The 13,619-nt window shown below is 39.0% G+C and overlaps 1 non-coding gene across 1 annotated transcript; it reads left to right on the forward strand.

Moving 5' to 3' along the window:
• Window positions 1-967: 967 nt before the first annotated feature.
• LOC149180640 (U6 spliceosomal RNA) lies at window positions 968-1,070 on the forward strand. The gene has a single exon (XR_016257881.1). It is a non-coding gene; the product is annotated as a U6 spliceosomal RNA (small nuclear RNA).
• Window positions 1,071-13,619: the final 12,549 nt, after the last annotated feature.

A 13,619-nucleotide genomic window follows, 5' to 3' on the forward strand; every position in this document is an offset into this window, starting at 1 on the left:
ATTCTTTCACAACCATCCTATTCACCACTACAAAATGCTCCACAAAAGCAAGCCAAATTTCATGTCCATATTTCAAACAAATGGTTTTTTGAGCTTTGAAATGAATGAGTTCCTTATAATTTTCTACAATGATATGAATGTGATAGATCTATGTTTGACCACTTCCTAGAAATTTCTTAGCACATGACTTGTCCTTGTCGGTGTGTGTTACTCATTTGCGCCATCTAATATTACTATAGAGCGCCTTTGGACTACAGATTTTTCATGAAAAATATGAGGATTTATTGTAAACTTAATCTCCTCCCATTGTAGTGTATTTTTTATGCATGCCTTAGCCCCATCATGCTTACCTTTCCCATGCTAAGTCTCAAAGCAGTTCCAAATATGGGACACATTGTATGTTTTGTGTAATATACTCAACCATTGGAATACATGGGAATTTTTGGATTGTCCCACACAACCATCTTACAAAATTCAATGTATATCCATTTATATATGTATATCCCTCAATTGATTAAAAAACATTTTAATGCAATGTTGCACATAATTTAGGTCATGGTGCCTATTATCACTTATGTAAAGAAATGTCTCCTTCACTATTATACTCCTATCATTGATATTGTCTAGCATGCGCCTATATGTGATATGTACCATTATGCTAATTTGATCTTAATGATAATATTGGCTCTAGATCTCATTCTATGGTTGAAGGGTGTAGTTCTCAGCAAAATCCACAATTGAAAATATACTTCCAAGAGGAAAGGTGTCCCTATATATTCTAAATTGTTCATCTTGTCATTGCACTACATGCACTTGTTGAACATATGCTTTAGCTTCTATAAGAAAATCCTTCATGAAATTACCGACTCATATATGATGATACACAAATAAGATCATTAGAAAACATATATGTTGAATTTGAAGGTGCAGTAAGAAAAAATGCTACCTTAACTTACCTGGGACTATTGTCTCTTCAGAGACATTGGATAAAATTGGAACGATACAGAGAATATTATCATGGCCCTTGCACAAGGATGGCACATATAAATCGATAAATGGTACAAATTTTTAAAATACTTACCTAGGACTACACCAATCATAATAAATTTTATTTCTTTCCCATTATCTAGTTCATAGGTAACATATTTGAAGCTATGAATATCTACTATCATCCTCCAAAATTTGTGCTCCTCGCTTTCATGAATACACCAAATTAATAATGCAAATTCATTTCACCTACAACATGTTTGACATAAACAACATTTTTCATAATACTTTTGTCCATCTTGCCTTGGACACATGATGCTATGCATAAATTCTCTTAATTAAATTGGTGGTAGAATGGATGAGCAATAATGCACAATGTTAGGATACAAAGCACAACAAATCTGTTTATATGTGTCATAAAAATAATCAAACTCTACATGGTATATACAACAACATGTGTTACAATCTATGCATATTCTAACATCCTAAGGTTTTTGTTTCTCAAGAGATCTTTAACCCAAGTTCAATTCCATGTGTTCATTATTGAATCTCTCATAGAGTTCTATTTGTGTATCATAAAAGTACTTAATATGGAGTTATGGTCTTTCCAACCTTTTCTCAACATTAGCACATCTTTCTTACTGGATGAAACCCTAGCATTTTCATACCAAAACTTTTGGACTAGTTCCTTAACAACATCTATTAACTCCATGTTTGAATGAGGAAACCTACCAACAAAGGCTTAATAATTTGTTTTATTTTGGTTGTCATTGTTTTCTCTTACATTAGAATAACTTCTAAGGTTTTTTCTATTTACTTAACTTGAGATATGTGTGACATGAAATGATGTTTACTTATGGACTTGTTTGCAATAGATTCTGCTATTACATGCCAAGTCACATTATGCTCTTTTAAACTAGTAGACTTTCTTATTATACTAAAATCACCTTAAATATTTCTAATAGTGTGATTACTAGTGTCTAGATGTATAACTATCTTTATGCCTAAAATGATACTCACAACAACTAAATAGTGTGATTTTAATAAAGCCTAAAACAATTGACATATAGATGCATCATCTTTTGTTTCAAAAGATTCTTCCAAATTTTTGTTGTGTTGCAATAAATAGTCTGTATATGTAACTTAACTTCAAGGCCCACTAAAGAACTTTTGTCCATATGTATATTCCTAGGAGCTCTTTGTCATGCACTAGATAGCTGATATAAGCAAGGTGGACATGAAGTGTGGATCCTTTCACTAGTAGATTGTAGAACTTTTTATTATATTTCAAACATCTAATTGTTCACATTTAATTTGCAGATGAGGAGACTCTTCACTAGAAGGTTGCAAAACATTCAATTATTTAATCTTTACCTCTAAATAATCAACACATCAAAAAATTTGAATCTATTCTTCAACTATATCATTGCTCGTTGATGGAAGATTGGTCAAAAGTTTATCTAATGTTGGATTTTGAATGGCCTCCACTGGATGCATATGCTTCACTTGTGATAAGAAAATAGAGTCAACCATGGCATTGGTTGTGAAAATATTTAAGCTAGTGATGAGTGGATGCCTATATTTAGCCATACCCAATCTTGCATTTTCTCTTCGACCTTGAAATTTTTCAAGGGGAAGTTTCTTCCTTACGTACATTTTTTATTGATTGGGTAATATTCCCATCTTGAAAAGGTCATAGTAAAACAAGAATATGTAAACAATAATTAAAACAATCACTCTCAAAATAAAATAACACCTATAATAGAATGTTTCTCACAATACTTTTGTGTTTGAACTAGCATGTGAGTGTTATTAGGAGAAAAATGATGGATATAAAAGGTGATTTTTGTCTTATACAGACAAGGATGTGCATACATTAAAAACATGCACACATATTCCTGCATACATTAAAAAAATGCACACACATTCCTATTGCAACACCTACATTGAGGTGAAGGGAGAGGGAGGAATGGGAAGAGAGAGACGGGGGAAGGGGGGGAGAGAGAGATAGAGAGAAAGACAAGGGGGGTTAGAGAAAGAGAGAGGCAGTGAGACATATAAAGATAGAGAGAAAGGGATGAGGAAAAAGGGTGAGTGGCGAAGGGTGGTGGGGAGAGAGTTGGTGATGGGGAATGGAAAAGAGAGAGGGGGAGTGATAGTGAAAGGGGGAGAGAGATAAAACGAGGGATTGGGGGGAGGTGGAGAGATAGAAAGTGATAGGGAAAAGGGGTAGAGAGAGGGGGTGATATTAGTGAAAGAGAGAGAGGGACGTATATAGTAGGTATACATGGGGAGAGAAAGCAGGGGTGGTAGATACAAAAAGAGAGAGAGAGAGAGAGAGAGAGGCGATTAAGGAAATGGGGAGATACATAAGGGGAGAGAGAAAAAATGATAGGGAGAAGGGGGGAAGGAGAAAGGGACAGAGAGAGAAAGAGATGGAGAGAGAGAGAGAGAGAGAGAGAGAGAGAGAGAGAGAGAAGTAAGCACAAGTATAGGAAGACAGAGAAAAGGAGGGAGAGGGGGGGTGAGAGGGAGAGAGAAGGGATATGGAGGGAGAGATAGGGAGACAAGGGGGAAAATAGAGGGGGGTTGGGGAGAGATCATGTGTTAGACAAAGAGGGGAGGGGGGAGAGATCATGTGTTAGACAAAGAGGGGAGGGGGGAGAGAAAGAGATGGGGAAAGGAAGAGAGAGGGGAGAATAAGGAAAGGGGGAGAGATATAAAAAGAGGGATAGGGAGAAGAGGATAAATAGAAAGTATAGGGAAAATAATAGAGAGAGGGAGGTTTAGGCAAAGAGATAGAGATATATATAGGAGGGACATATATAGAGAGAGGGGGGGTAGACGAGGAAAGGAAGAGACACAAAGACAAAGAGGGATAGGGAAAGGAAGAGATAGGGGGGTTCAATAAGAGAGAGAGGGATATAAGAGGCAAACATAGGGGGTAGATATCTATATATATAAGAGGTGTACATAAGGAGAGAGAGAGGGAGAGAGGAAAACATGGGTAGAAAGAGAGAGAGATTGGAGGATAGGAGGAGCAAGAGAAAGAGAAAAGGAGCGATATGGGGAGGCAAGGAAGGAGATATAGGGAGAGAGAATGGGATATATGAGGGAGACATATAGGGAGAGAGAGAGAGAGAGGTGGGGGGGAGAGGCGGGTTAGAGAGTGTATGTGTGTGTTAGATGTAGGTAGAGTGAGAAAGAGTGATGATGAAAGGAAGAGAGATGGGGGAATAGGGAAAGGGGGAGAGAAAGATAGAAAGAGATAGGGAGAGGGAGAGAGATAGAAAGGGATAGGGAAAGGGGTAGAGAGAGAGAGAGAGGCTTAGGGCCCAAGAAAGAGACATAGGGATATAGAAGAGAAACATATGGGGAGAGAGAGAGAGAGAGATGGATGGAATAAGGAAAGGAAGAGAGAAATAGAAAGATGGATACAGAGAGGAGGAGAGATAGAAATGGTTAGGGAATGGGGCAGATAGAGAGAGAGAGGATTATGGAGAGGGGGGAGATAAATTAGGGAGAGAGAGGGGGTGGATAGGAAAGGAGGAAAAATATAGAGATATGAATAACACGAGGAAGAGAGATAGAAAGGGATAATGCAAACGGTAGATAGAGAGAGAGAGAGAGTGATGGGGAAAGGAAAATACAGAGAGGGGTGGGGAATAGGCTAAGGGAGAGAGATATAGAAAGAGGGATAGGGAGAGGTGGGGGAGATATAAAAAGGTATGGAAAGGGGTAGAGTGAGGTGGGGCTTAGAGAGACCGGGATTTAGGGAAAAGGGGAAGAGAGGGGGGGGGGGAGAAAAAGAGAGTTAAGAAGGATGGTGAGAGAAAGAGTTAGTGCTCAAGAGAAAAAGTTTGTGCATTATATTAACATGTGCACGTTATTAAAACATGTGTGTGTTATTAAAATTCATGAGTGTTATAAGCATGCACATGTTATTAAATTCAAATAATTTTTGGTGGGATCACCTTTTCCAACTACATGGTGGATGAGGTGGCCACTTTGGTGTGAGTTCGGATTGACAAACCTCAAGTGTTTTGGTTTGCATAAACCAAAACACATTCATTTTTACAACTTTTGGACTTTCAACCACAAATATTTTTTGAAAACTTAATTATTCTTTTTTTTAATATATCAAATTTCTAAAAAGCATGCGCTTTTTAATCTTACTATAAAATTTGATTGATTGACCTATTTTTGCACTAGTACATATGAAAACCTATGCACTTAAAACAGAGAAGATTATGTTAAAGACCCTCTTAGTGGACCTAATAGTTGATCTCGTCATTTAAGGGATTCACTAGATTTCTTCATTTTAGAAAAATAAAAAAATAACATGAGAAATTATGGAAAAATAATATGACATTGTGTTACCTACAACAATACAAAATTGTTTCTAGAAACTCTATCATTTACATATCAAACTGGAAGTATTATGCTTTAGAGTAAAAATACCTCATCAATGTTAAAAAAACAACATTTTTTTTTTTAAGTTATACCACTTTCTCATACACAAAAGTTTTTAAGTCATACCACTTTTTCATAAACAAAAGTTACATATTCAAGAAGATAATTCTGCTGTCTAAATTCTATGTTTTTAGTGATCAAATTGGTGTTTTCTAAATTTTAATTACAATTGATATTTCATAATAAAATAACTTTATCATGCACAAGCCCATATAAAATTTGACCATCCAGAAATCAAACCATAAAATTGATGTAACTTTGTATTTACAAAATATTTAATTCTGGCATCTATATCTTATTTTCAAATCATTTTTATTTTTTATTATTATTATTTTCATAAAGTTCCCCGCGTATCAACTATTTATACGTCATTTATTTACGGATGCAATGATTCAAAGATAATAATTTTCAAAGCCATTTATGCTTTGCAATTAATTTATCATTATAAAGCATCGCACTATCATCATCATGTTTATTATTTGATAAATTAAATGAGATTTAATCTCTTACATTCAATTTATAAATGAGTTTAAACGTGTCCTGACTTAGAATTTATAACATTCAATGTACAATCTGAATTGTATATCCACAATCTTTATGGTTGCTATGAATTTCACCACCCAGCCTTTGATAGTCATTGGCTAAGGGATCACATCTTACCTTTATTCAACATAGAAATAAATTCACTAGGGTCGACGCACCTGCGCCGGAGGCTACCAAAAGGGAAATTCCTTGTGAATCAGACAAAGTGGAAACCTCGTTTTCTCCCAAATTGTTTTAATGACATTTTCCTCTTATGAATTTTCTTTAACAGTTCCGCGAAAAGTTGATGTCACAAAATAATTATAATATTTAAACCAGCAATTTAATGAAGACAATACTTCACATCACCGACCAACTTCCCGTCCATACAAAATAATAATAAATTGATATAACTTTCAATTCTTTAAGAGAAAGAAGCATTTGTTAATACAGCATCTTTCCAATCAAAATATATTTTACATACACGTGTCATCCTAACAACAGAAACATGATATATTCATTTGTTGAGCAGAATCAACAACACTGAATCGTATCCTTATTTCGACTGTGAAGTCATTTTCACTTAAAACGCGGCGTATAAGCTTTTGTACACTTTCAATACACACATTAACAATATCTACAACTGCAAAAGTAGGGAATGGCAACGGTGAAAAAGCGGAAAAGAAAGAATTTTCGGTGTACAATTCCCTTAATTCTAATCCTATGGGTAAGGCATTTATTTCTTTTTGTATTGTTGTCAGACAATTTATATACAAACCAAAATTAAGTATGTGACGTTACTATCGCAAACAATTAACGTTTATTTGCACTGAAATACTGTGTAGCTCTGATGAGGTGCAGAGTCTAGCTCTGTTGACTGTGTCCACTGTATCCGAAAAAACAAAAAAACATTACAGGTTCTGCTTTTTCAGGGAAAGGAAGTCAGTTAGTGTCTTTTGAGTACTTTACATAGTAAATGAATGATATTTGACGATGGATCATATAACTGAGTATCAGATCATATTCAGCTCCATTGAATTTTCAATCATCAATAATTTTTTTAGGGTGGAAAAATTGTCAAACCAGCAGTGGGTCCATGATGGCTATTATTACTTACAAATGTCAGTTGATTTTTTCTTAAAAAATCACACCACTTAAAACAAAATAAAATTATTCGTCTTTCATTTCTACCAAATACCTCTATACTTTGCTTTGTTAACTTATTTCTGTTAGATACCTATACCAATAGGTTTCATATTTCATGATTGGCTATGGAAGGTCCAAATTTGTTCTGCTTTGATGACTCAAAGATCACATATTTCCAAGAGAACCCAATCTATGCTTATAGCTTGGTATGAGCTTCAAATTTTGATGGATGATTCAACAGCTTAATCTGAATCATTCCATGGTTTAAATTTACAGTTGTAGAATAGAGAAAGGAGTCTGTCCAAACTGTTTAATCTTGGCAGACAAGTAGTTCAGGTAGAGAAGAAAAGGCTCCCAACAGCTTAATCTGAGACCTTGGAGGAGATAAGGGTAGAAGTAGATAGAAATAACAAAGAAAATGCAAGTAAGGGTCTGCAAGTCCAAGTGCACCCTCTAAGAAGAAATAAAAATGCTAGGAAAGTAGTTGGGTAAGTAGTTGGAGTTGCAGAAAGGCTATCATTACCGTTGCAGATATGTTGACTATGATTACCAAGGCAAAGTCTATCAAGTGACAAGGTGTTCATATTCATCAAGTTACAGCAAGGACCATAACTAACCTCCCTCCTTCCCCCTTTCTTTTTCATTTGCTAACATCCCTCTATGAGCTGAGATTCAGGGAGGAAGATCATGGTTTCATAATGATTCTTGTTCATCCAAAGCCACATTTCTTGTCTAAAAATCTTTTCATTTTGATCTACTCCCTAAACTAAGTAAGTTTCAAATGAACTTAGTGTTTTTCCCCCCATTCACTTCCATCATCCATGCTAACACTAACTCTATTATATAGATCCCTTATATCACCTTTTCCCTAATATTACTAACACCATGGTGTATAAACCCCAAATTTTATATAAATACCCACCCCTTTGGTACTATAGCCAATAAGTTACATGTCAGGGATCAGATGACACCTAGTCATCTTGATAAACCTAAGCTAAATCTCCCTTTTCCTCTGCAAATTCATTTCCTCATTTTTGATCCCCATTTGCACATGACTAACCCCCCTAAAAGCCTAGTTTCTACCCTTACCCGCTTCAAAAATGGCTAAAAAATCGTGAAAAACCAACCTTTTTCCTTTTTATCCTAAGTCTAAAGGGCGGGTTCATTTCACTAAAATTCGCAAAAAACCCACTTTACCGAAGTCCCCCGCCCGTGCACAGATCCCCAGAAATATTATTAAAATAAACTCCGCCGCTCCCCGTACCTATCTATCACTTAACCTTACCGATGACCGTCCGATCAAACGCCTCTAGATCCGACGGCTCTGGTCACATCGGACCCTTTCCGACGTCCGATCCTTATCTGTCCTATCCCCCAATCACATCAAAGTTCCGACAGCCGTTAGATCATGCCCCTCCAGATCCGACGGCCATCGCGGCATCGGAGCACATCTGCTGTACGAAGGATATCGTCCGATGGCCGTATTTTGGCTACGTCATGCGGCAGCCACGCGTCCCCTCCACGGCTCATCGGAGGTACTACTGACATTTACCGCCACCGTACCATAGGCGGTGCGATATGAAACCGCCGCGGTTTCCGGTTTTTCATTTCCGCCTGCATTACATCATCCCCACGTCATCGCCCCTTCACCGCCAGTCATGCCGTCGCGTCATCCCTCCGCTCATCCATTGGCCGACCTGTCCTACCACCTCACCATCCCCGTGGACCAACCAGAACCCGCCACCCGGCTGGATGACGTCCTGCTGACGTCATCCGACCCTGACCCCACCTATGACGTTGTGCTGACGTCAGCACAAAAGCGCGCCAAAATCACCAAAATCTATATTTGAGCCAAAAAGTCGCGTTTTTGCTATTTTTTTGGAGAAAGCCGCATTGTTGCTCTGCATGTAATTTCACGTTCAAGCCTGCACCAGCCCGTTGAAAAGGCTTCCAGACCGCCAGAGTCTCCATCCTTCAAGCATTAGCGAGTTTTAACCGACCAGATTCCACAGGTATTACTCATTTTCACTCTGCAAGTCCATTTTCGCTGAATTCCGCTTATAAGCCTATGAACAGACCTTGAAATGCTAAAATCACCATTAAACTCCACTGAACCAACACTAATACCATACCAGTGCTGCCATTACATGTTTACAAGGCCACATTGGGCAAACTGAACGCAATTTTCTCACTGGTTCATGCAATCGTGAACCAGTTGCCTGCAAAAACCAAATTTACCATAACACATACATTGTTCAACTCTGCTACTCACCCACTGGTTCAAAAGCAGCATTTCAATCGCTACAACCTTTCCCATTCACGCTTTGTCCTCAGAAATTCTCATTTTCCTCAGAAAAAGCGCTGTTTGTGTTACTCTGCATAGTAACACCAGTCCTTGAAAAACAGAATCCTAAGAAGAACCATGGATTCCCTTGTGGCTCCTATAGCCCTCAATATAGCTCCTCTGAATGCCCCTCACAAAGCATTGGGCTGGAAAGCATTAGCTGACTTAGATTATAACATATCAGAAGAAATGCTAAGCAGGAGCAGGTTTCATCTCCAAATACTAAATGAAATTAAAATCAAACATCAGAATGGGACAGACATCTTGGGAATTTGGGATTCCTCTCTCCCAATCTTCAAGCTACCTCAGGTCAACCAATTCCCAGAACTCATTCACCTATGTGCTGAGTATTATGATGCATCCCAGAGGGCAGTGCTTGATTCTTCAGGCGCAATTCTGTTTCTCATTACCCCTGAAGCCATCAGGGAGATGCTGCAGTTCAAAACAAATAAGAAGTTGGTCCCTCTATCATTAGCTGATTTGATAATGGAGGGAGCCAGAATGACAGAGGCCCAGATTACAAAGCTTAACCAGTTATTCATCAAAGCTGACACTGTACAAACTCCTCCCATCAACTCTGTCTACCTCAACCAATTGGGCCTGGACCTTGTTGACATGATCAGTCCCATCCTGGGATATGATTCAGTGGAATATGTGGATGAAACGGTTATGCACATAATGCTCATGTTTGCTCCAGGTAGAAAACCAGTCTGCTATGACTATGCCACATACATCTCAGACAATATGCATGATCAGTTGATGAACCTATCAAGAGATAGGGTATTTAAATATACTTCCTACATATATCATTTGCTTCTATACTTCCAGCATGAGAAGTTCTCCTTCCCAATGAAGAGAGAAGATGCACAGGGAAATCTGAGATCTGTGGTGTACTGGACCTCTGTTTTTCACCTCACTTGCTATTCTCCATACACCTACTGTGAGTTCATTGATCACTTCATTCATCCAGCCATGACTCTACTTTTGGGCTCACCTCCTCCCAGATTGACAGATGAGATGCAAAGACTCCTGCATTTATCAAAAGCATACAGTATTGGGGATTGGTACTTCTACCAACACCACACCGTCATCAGAATATATGGGTGTGAGTTGCCCCCATTTAGACTACCCAGATTTGTGCCTATGAGACTACTTGCCTTAGAATACTTCAGGCAGTTTGGCTTTGTGGATATGTTCCACTTTTCAGGCAAAGGTAAGAAGGCACAGCTAAAGGTCAAAAGTCAACTTGGCCATTTCCTCTATAACGAAAGGGAGGAAGGATGGAAGGAAGCAGATAGAATGCTTGGGGGCCTTGGTCTCAAATACAGCTTCCTATGGAAACCTTACGACCCTAATAACTTCATTACCATGAGGAGGCTTAAATACAAATTGTCTGCTTATGATCATTGCAGCCTTCCTCACATAGAAAAACATGCCAATCAAAGCAAATGGAGGAGAGGGACTTTAGAAGAAGCTGTTACTCAAGAAGAGCTTAATCAAAGAGCTCTAAGAAACCTAAAGAAAATGGCTGACCTTGAGTTTTATTCACAGGTCAGCTCACTGCCGAGCACACAAATTGGAGCAGCAGCATCCTCTTCAACCGCCCAACAGCAAGCTACAAGAGTTGCTGGAAATATATCAGAGAAGGGAAAAGAACAGGTGATGGAGATAGAGCCAGAGCAGCGAGAGAAAGAACAGGCAGAGCAGCAGCAACAACAAAAACAGCAACAGCAGCAAGGAGGAGGGCAACCTGAAACACAGCAGCCCTTACAGCAAGAAAAAGTGGTAGATACCCCACCTACCACTGAGCAGCAGGCCCAAAATGTAGAACACTCAAGGCCTGAAAACATTACTGATGCCTCGGTCCTTCAAACTCCACAGAAGGAGGACCTAAGTAGAAAAAGAGACAGAGAAACACCCATGACTTCATCCATCAACCAAGGGGAGAAGAGACAGAGATTAAATGACTTCTCAGAGGATGATGCGGCAATTAGACAAGCAATGGGTATGGGCCCACCCAGCAGGGAAGCCTCGGTCAGTTCCTTCCACCAAGAACAAGACAGAATCATGGGAGGGGAGGTCACTTCCTCCAGCCAGCAGAGGGAAGGAGAGGTAGGCATCAAACAGCAGTTTATAGACATCAAAAGAAGGAGTGAACCCATGAAGGTCAAGTTATATAACCATTTGTTGAAATTGGCTCCCTCCAACCAACAAAGATTAATGGCTGCCTTTGATGTGGACGAAGGCAAGTTGACTATGAGTCACTTCATACCGACCGCACTCCAGCCACAATCTACTGCAGATTATCTCATGACTAATCTAGAGGTCCTGGCCAAGGACATCCACCCAATGGATAAAATTGAGCTGCACAAGCAAACTGGTGAAATGGTGTATGCCTCCTTGGCAGACAAAACGTTGGAGAATTACAAATTAACAAGCAGCCTCAATGCTACAGCCTCTCAACTAGAATTGGAGAGGGCTTCATCTCAGGCCAAAGACAACAGGATAAGATCCCTAGAGGACATCATCGTGGAAATTGGGCATAACCCCAATGACATCAAAGGGATACAGGAGATCTTGAAACTAAGGGATGCTGATATGGCTGCATTAAGGAAGAAAATCAAACTCCCAGCTACCATTCACCCCCAAACAGATGAGGTAGCCCAACAAAGGATGGAAAAGGATGCCACAGATCTACTAATATCTATATATAAGCAGCTCCTGCAGACACAAGAGAAATTAGGAGAGTCTGAGGCTACTCAAGCGGCCTTACAAGCAGCACTAAAGCAAAGACAAGAGGGTCAGACTTCTCAGCCTCCTCCTCAAGTCATCAATCTTGAGGACGCTGCTCCTACCACTGTGCCTCCACCTCAACAAACTGAACAAACAGCTACATCCACTTCAGCAGCACCTACAAGTACAGAACAGGCACAGAGCCTAGACATGCAGAAATTAAAGAATGAAATACAAATCTTGGAAGCTCAGATGACAGAGCTGCATGAAACCAGAGAAAAGCTGAACAAGGTCAATGAAAGGCATGATAAGACAAAAAGAGAGGTGGGAGAAAAGGCCAAGGAAATCAAAGCCCTTAAAGATAGGATCAAGGAACTTGAGAATGAGCTCAAGCTAGATAAAATCATATCTGAGATCAGAGCAATGATATGGTCCAATATTGGCCAATCCATCACCAACCAATGGCCATATATTGAGACAATCCATGAGCAACTAGAGCTCATCCCAAAGGCACAGAAGGAAATCCGAACATCAAGAGCCTTATTAGGAAATATGCCTGAAGTTGCTACAAGAATGATCAATGTGCTTAACCACAAAACAAGTTCTCAGTTAGCCACCATTGGAATCACAAATAGAACTGAGACTATTCAAATGATCAAGAGGGTTCTTACTCTTAGAAATCTGGTACAGACATTGGACAGAAGAACCCAGGATATGCAGACAGAGGTGAATAGGTTCATGGAAAAATTTCAGGTATTGCAGAGTAGAGGACTCCCTAGCTTACTGAACAGCAGAGGGAAATTATTCACCCATGAACAGTATGCTAAAAGAGTAAATGTTTTTGCCTCAGCACAGATCAATGAGAGGGCCAGCACTTCAGAAGACACAGGGCCTATTACAGGACAGGTTTTCTATAGTAAGATAGAAAATCTATTTTTTATAATGGATGAAATTAATCACTTGTTTGATGTGGCCCCAAATTTTTTCAAATATACAGAAGCAGAAGAGACAATGGAGGCCATCCTCAGGCATCAGCTCCCTACACAGGAATGGTGGACAGATGCAATACAGAGAATTTTGTAATCAGTAAGGCATTCACCAAATTTCTATTTTTTACAAATTTTTATAAAAGCACAGTTCAGCAAAGACAGCATGCAGCATAAACCAAAGCTGAGCCAACTCAGCGGATGTAGCGGCCAACAAAGCAGAAATAGAAGACCACAGCTGGCAAAACCGAGAATGCACTGCGCAGCCAAAAGTAAATGTGTATTTCCAGAATTAAAACAGAGTAATGCAACCGACTCAGTGACTCTCAAAAGTCAAAACAATCCTCTGACAGACATAAAGAGCATTTACGCTGCATTCAAAATTGTAATAACTTCTTGCCTACTTTCTGAACGTAATAATGAAGATA

Source organism: Pinus tabuliformis, chromosome 3_2 (assembly GCF_031772625.1).
Source record: "Pinus tabuliformis cultivar Carrire ecotype Pingquan chromosome 3_2, CPIR1, whole genome shotgun sequence".
NCBI classification, from domain to species: Eukaryota; Viridiplantae; Streptophyta; class Pinopsida; order Pinales; family Pinaceae; genus Pinus; species Pinus tabuliformis.